This window comes from Apium graveolens, chromosome 11 (genome assembly GCF_009905375.1).
Source record: "Apium graveolens cultivar Ventura chromosome 11, ASM990537v1, whole genome shotgun sequence".
Taxonomy (NCBI): Eukaryota; Viridiplantae; Streptophyta; class Magnoliopsida; order Apiales; family Apiaceae; genus Apium; species Apium graveolens.
In genome coordinates this window covers 110,577,614-110,585,164 of record NC_133657.1, presented here as the reverse complement: position 1 = coordinate 110,585,164, position 7,551 = coordinate 110,577,614, and positions in this window count along the sequence as shown.

Here is a 7,551-nt window from a genome sequence, read left to right as displayed (position 1 = left end):
CTCAATTATTCAAGAGGCTAAAGTTTTATTAGGGAATAACATAAGATGTAATTGACAAGAGTTGTCTGCCTATTGAACATCACATGACATTTCGTGCTACAGCCGAGGTTGTGTGATGGAATGTAGGATCCCTATTCCCACTAGCATTATGAATGCTTAATTTTCACTTAGGGGTTGTATAAATTAGATAAACTAGTGGGAGCCACTTATGAATAAAGACCCGATTCATATAGTGTCTTGAAATGAAATTGAATATTTGCTAAGTGTTGGTATGTGTTCATCATTTACAGATTTACTATATTCGTTATGTCTTCTGCACTATCAATCCGGAGTATAATTTTGCTGACTGGCTTCGAAACTTGAGATTTATTCTCAGGGTTGAGAAGCTGGAAATATGTGCTTGACTCACCTAAGCCTACTGAACTGCTATCGATGTACATAATGATGAACATGTTGTGTATCGTAAGTGGATAGATAATGCAAATATTGCTCAATGCATCATGCTAGCTTCCATGAACATTGAGCTACAGAAGCAACATGAGCATATGGATGCTCACACTATCCTTATGCATCTACAAGAGTTGTATGAACTGGCAGGGAGGACATCTCGATATGAGATATCGAAAAAACTATTCGGTTGTAGGATGTCTGAGGGACCATCTATGAATGACCATGTACTTAAGATGATCAATTTGATTGAACGTCTTGGACAACTTGGTTTCGCCATGGATGGGGAGCTGAGCCAAGACTTGGTCTTGCAATCACTTCCGAGTTCGTTCTCGCAGTTTGTTGTGAACTTTCACATGAATAAGATGGATGTCAGCCTGCCTGAACTCCACAACATGTTGAAGACTGCGGAATCGAATTTTCCCCCTAAGAAGAGTTCTGTTCTTCTAATTGGTGAAGGTTCCAATCCTAAGAAAAGGAAGAAGAACCCTTCCAAAAAGAAGATAGTAGGTGAGAAAAAGCCGGTTCCACCAAAAGCTGACGACCCCAAGAGCAAAGTTGTTTGCTTTCACTGTAACAAGGTGGGGCACTGGAAGAGGAACTGTAAGGTTTACCTTGCAGAATTGAAGAAGAAGAAGGGTAGTGAGACTACCGCTTCTGATTCAGGTATGTTCATGATCGAAGTTAATATGTCACTAAGTCAAATTTCTACTTGGGTATTAGATACCGCATGTGGTTCTCATATTTGTAATTCGTTGCAGGGACTAAGGAGAAGTAGGACTCTTGAAGAAGAGGAGGTGATTCTACGGATGGGAAATGGAGCAAGAGTTGCTGCTGAAGCTGTAGGATCATTTCATTTACATATGCCTACGGGCAAGACTATTATTCTAAATAATTGTTATTTTGTTCTCTCGATTGTGAGGAATATTATTTCTATTCCATGTTAGACTTGGCTTGATTTTCGTTTGTTATTCAGAATAATAAATGTTCAATTCTTAGAGATAACGTTCTTTATGGAAGTGGTATTTTAAACAATGGTCTGTATGTATGTGACGTAGAGCATAATTTACTAAAAATTGAACATACTAATAAAAAAAAGGAATGATGAAAATCTCACTTTTTTTTGGCACTGCGGACTTGGTCATATTAGTGAAAATAGACTGCGGACATTGCATAAGGAAGGGTTACTTGACCCCTTTAATTTTGAATCATATCCTACATGCGAGTCTTGTATATTGGGTAAAATGACCAAATCTCCATTTAGTGGACATGGAGAGAGGGCTGCATATATGCTAGGATTGGTACACACAGATGTATGTGGACCAATGTCTATGCAAGCCATGGGTGGATTTTCATACTTCATTGCTTTCATAGATGATCGATCTAGATTCAGATATGTGTATTTGATGAAACACAAGTCTGAAGCCTTTGAAAAGTTCAAAAAATATAAGTATGAAGTGGAGAAATAAACCAAACATAGTATTATAACTTTTCGATCAGATCGAGATGGTGAATACTTGAATGGAGAGTTTCTAGCTTATCTCAAAGAAAATGGTATAGTGTCCCAGTGGACTCCTCCATATACTCCACAGTTGAATGGGGTATCTGAAAGGAGAAATCGAACTTTGTTAGACATGGTTCGGTCCATGATGAGCTATACGAATCTTCCAGTATTCCTATGGGGTTATGCATTGGAAACCTCAGCATATTTACTGAATAAGGTGCCTTCCAAATCTGTTCCTCAAACTCCATATGAGATATGGAAAGAAAAGAAACCGAGTCTTAAACACGTTAAAATTTGGGGATGTCCAGCTTATGTCAAGAAAGTTGACCCAGATAAGCTGGAATCTCGATCCGTAAAATGTAATCTTGTGGGATATCCTAATGAGACTTTAGGGTATTACTTTTATACCGATCATCGGTTGTTTGTCTCCAGACATGCTACCTTCTTGGAAAAGCAATTTATCCTTGAAGGAAACAGTGGGAGCAAAATTGAACTTGATGAAGTTCAAGAAGCATAAACTACTACGGATCAAGTAGAAACACCTGTTCAGACTGAACAACCTTCTGTGGAACAGCCCATTCATGGGTCAGGGAGAGTGTCTCGCCAACCTGAGAGGTATTATGGCCTTGTCATTGAGAATGACAATGAGTTATCAATCATTGATGATGACGATCCTGTGACCTATAATGAGGCTATGAGTAGTGTTGACTCAGAGAAATGGCATAGTGCCATGAAATCCAAAATGGAATCTATGTATACCAACCAAGTATGGACCCTGGTTGAGGCGCCTGAAGGTGTTAAGCCTATTGGGTGCAAGTGGGTATACAAAAGAAAGATTGGAGCAGATGGGTAGGTGGAGACCTGTAAGGCCAGGTTCGTGGCAAAAGGATTCAGACAAAGGCAAGGGATTGACTTTGATGAAACTTTTTTTCCTGTAGCCCTGTTAAAATCAATTCGGATTTTGCTTGCGATTGCTGCTTACTACGACTATGAGATCTGAAAAATGGACGTGAAAACGGCCTTCCTCAATGGGAAACTTGAAGAGGAAATGTATATGACACAGCCCGAGGGTTTTCTTTCCAAGGGAAATGAACACCTAGTGTGTAAGCTGCTGCGAACCATATATGGTTTAAAGCAAACTTCTCGTAGATGGAACATCCATTTTGATGAGACAATCAAAGAGTTTGGTTTTATCAAAAATGTAGATGAACTATATGTCTACAAAAGGGTTAGTGGGAGCGCGGTAACATTTCTTGTATTGTATTGAAAGAGGAGACGTCAAGAGAGTTGACACACATAACAACATAGCAGACCCACTCACAAAGCCACTTTCTCAACGTTAGATACCAGAGTGATTGGCTTTAGTACAAGTGGGAGATTGAAAGAGATGTTTCCTAAGTCCAATCATGTATGATAATTTAGGAATAACTTTTATGTAATCTGTTTTGATTTTATTGATATTAATAAAAGATTTGTTTTGGTTTTATTGCGGGTTTTATCTATTTAAGTGTTTAAATAAGATATACCATAGTTTAGAGTAAAGCTTTTTATGGATTATGATAAGATCATAATAATGAGACCTAAAAGATGATAACTCTAAACTTAAATATTTCCTAGTCAAGGATTACTAACTGGTAATTAGTAATCCCCAAAGATCGGTACATATTATGATTGCTTCATTATGAAGGATGTCTGTTCTCATAGACATTTGTATGCTGACACTATAGCTAGTATGTAGGTGCTTATTATAGAATAAGTTCACTGAACATGACTCACACAGCTGAACAATTGATGGAGTTCACTCACGTGTCAGGAGTTGTTCACATAGTGATAGTTGTACAAGTATCCTTAGACTTGAGGTCATCATAGTCATCTTGTGTACACTGAACTATGCTTTGGTTTAGTTCTTAGTCTCCAGGGACAATTATGAGGGCTCTACTAGGTATATGAATTTGTACACGAAGATAGTGTATGATAAATAAAGGATCTACCCCTTCCAGTGAAGGAAGAGAATGTTCAATGCTGATCCACTTATGCTAGTTCAGGAATCTCTGGCCAGAGTGAATGAAATTAGAAAGAAGTTTCTAATTTACATTAAATAGAACTAAGTATAGTGAATGGGAAAGCAAATGATTAAATAAGATAGGCTTGACACAAGTTCCATGCCTTGTATTTAATCGTGACATTGCAGGGTAGAAGAAATTGATTGTACGATAACTACTCACTGAATAGGTTCTTGGTATTCTAAGCAGTGAATTTGTATTATCCGGATAGTCGCGATATGCTGAGAAGTATCCCTCACGATGTAGAATAAAAATATGATTAATTTATTAATTAATCATATTTAATGAATTATAGAATTTATATAAATAATGATAAAACAGTTTTATTATTATTTATTTCTACTACCGGCTTAATATTGAACCTACAGGGTCACACCATAAAAGAGAATGATTTAATGGTGGAGGAATTAATTAATAATGGCTGGTAATTATTTATTTGTGAAATAAATAATTAATTAGCAGATTTAATAATTGATTAAATGAGATTAATTAATTCTTAATATTATTAATTAAGAATTTAATTTTGGAAATTAAATCAAGTGAGAGAATTATTTTTCTAAAGTGTTTAGAAAAGGGATTAATGATTAAAAGGTGTTTTAATTATTAGTTAATTGGTTAATAAGAATAATCAATTAAAGGGTTAATAATAATAATAATTATGGAAAATTTTCAGCTGAAAAGTTTGCCTATAAATATACTATTATAAATCTTATTTGCGTCAACCCAAATAATTAACCCTAATTCTAAAGTAGAACAAAAGGGAGGCAACTAATTCTCTCAACCTCTTCCTCCTCCATCACATTGTACTCTTGGTGGATACCGGTGGAGTGCTTCACACTTGAGGAGCAGCTGCTAGGGATTTCCGTTCATCGTTCTTGGATCGCTATTAAAGACCTCAATCTTTCCATTAACGTAAAGCTTCTTAAGGTAAACATACTGAACTACGAATTAAATATTATTTTTTGCATGGATCCTGCGGAGGGTTTCGGTTTTTTAAGATTTAAATTTTCATTTTCGTTGCGTTTATGTGCTAAAAACCCTTCAGTTGACATCTAGTGGCTAGTATTCGGTGATGACTCTATGTACCCGCCTCCCGACACTCCTGACACACCACCCCATGAGGGTGATAACCCTGATTCTGAGTAGGTATGCATGATTCCTTACTATTACCTTCACTGAGGACAGTGAATATTTTAAGTTTGGGGGTGGTAGTAAGGAGTATATCTTTGTGTGTATCTTATATAGTTTCATATTCATGATAATTTAGTTCATATAGTTGCATTTTTGTCTGTAGTAGTTTTTTTTATTTTTTGTTATAGTATGTTGCATATAGTTCATGCATTTGCATTATAACATGGTCCCTTAGTTAATTTGCTGACTGATTTGTGATATTGATGCAAGTGTGGTGATGTCGTATTTAAGAATGTTAAGTCTTATCGAGTTGATTTGCATGCTAGAAGGAATAAAATTTCACTAAGTCTTATAGGTTGCTTGCGTGTTAGATCATGATCATGGTTTATTTATTTATCGAGGTTTAATCACTTGTTTATATTTAGAATTTAGGATATTCTCTTAATGATAGCATAGCATGGATATTTAAAAATTGGAAACAAATTGGATTTCATTGCTAGTTGTTGTGGCTAGGTGTCAACGGCTAGTAGCAGGCTCATTTTATATGAGTAGTCTAGGGTTGAACGAGATGGATCGAAACACACGTTCAGAAATCATGTGGAGAAAAGAAAAAAATAATAAAAAAAGAAAAAAAGAGAGAAAAAAATGTGTTTATGCATAATTGATCACAAGCGGGCTCTTTAATACTCGAGTTATTAAGTTCTTATGGGATTTTGTGCCTAGTGACCTAAGGCTTTTATAGTCTGGGATCCACTAACCTACCACTCATTACATGGGTATTATTGTATAAGTCTTTTGTAGACCTCACTCATTGCACGGTCAAATAAGCATATTTGTGATTGTTATGTGTTATGAATAAAAGCATGAATCCATATAATAACTCCGACAGAAAAACTGAAGTGTTGTAAGTCATTTTGAGTTTAGCATTTATTCTGTTTATAACCTTATGATTGCCTTGATGAGTAGTGAGTCATGATTATTGATCTAGTTGCGTTAGTATATTTATTAAGCAATTGCACACACTCACGCTTCTGATTTGTGAGTTGATTTGTGAGATTTAATTGAACTTGTGTGAATAACTGCAGTTGTTAAGATGTTGCTTGTTGGTTGGTTAAGTTATTCTATTGGGATCGTTGCATTCATGTATCTTGCATTCATGCATTTTTATTTCTTATTTTTTGAGTCTGTTTATGCTTGAGGACAAGCATCGGTTCAAGTTTGGGGGTGTGTTAAGTGGCATTTATGTCCACTTAGAGTGCTCCATAAAGGCTTGAATTTTTCCAGGAGGACGGCGCGCCCGCGATGGGCTAGCGCGCGACCACTCTTGAAGTACCAAAGGTTAGCGCGCCCGTGCCGGTGAAGTGTGCGGTCGCGCCATGTCGTGATGAAATAATCCTTATTCTCTTACAATTCTGATTTCTAGGCTTCTAATCTGCATGGGATGCTATATAATGACAATTTAAGATCATTTTTTAATAACAAGACGTACCAGAGCTTAAGGAGAAGACATAAGAAGACCGTATAGCACATTTCAACCAAGGCAAAGAGGATTGAGTTTATTTTTGTGATTTTTTATTTTAAGTTGTAATCTTGGATGCTAGTTTTCTTATTTATTGAACCTATACTCTTTTTAATGTACTTGGTTTTATTATTCATTTTATAAAGACCTAGTTTATTATACCATGCTTTTATCAGAACCCACGTTGATGATGATTCCGATTATGGGCTAATCGTTATCGTGGGGTTCTAGCGGATTTACTTATGGATTTCTTTAGTTAATTATTTTGATACCTTAGTGTGTGGTAATTGTATGATATTCTAGTATTGGTTGTGCTTATTCGTCTTATGAGTGTCATGAACTTATAAGATAGCGTGTTAATCTCTAATGAAGCGATAGTGAATTTAGAGATTTAGAACTTGCCATGCTAGCATAGGTTCATGTATTGTTATGCATGATTCGTAGGTAATTTTAACCATCTTACTTGCTGTGTAATCATGATAGATAACTTGTACATTAAACCGTTATGTTGTCAAATTCAATAGACATATAGGGTCTCAATATAATTGGTGTCTATTCAGCTTCTATATCTTTTGTGGATGTCTGGTAGTATGGTATTTGTACAATGAAAGTTTGCGTTTACTAGTTCTGTGTTATCTGATTAGTGTCATCACCATTGCATGCTAAGGTTAAGAACAAAAAGTCTATTGAATGAGGTAGTAGTGAAGTTAGAATCCCATGTTTGTGTTATATAAGTAAATCAACCTTTTTAATCTCTTAGTTAATTGCATGTGAGTTAACAATCTGAGTTATAAGAAAATAAATTTGTTATCCTTCTTAGCATTGAATAATAACCATACCATTATTGCATAAGTACATTGATTGAAATTAACCTAAACCAGTCTCTA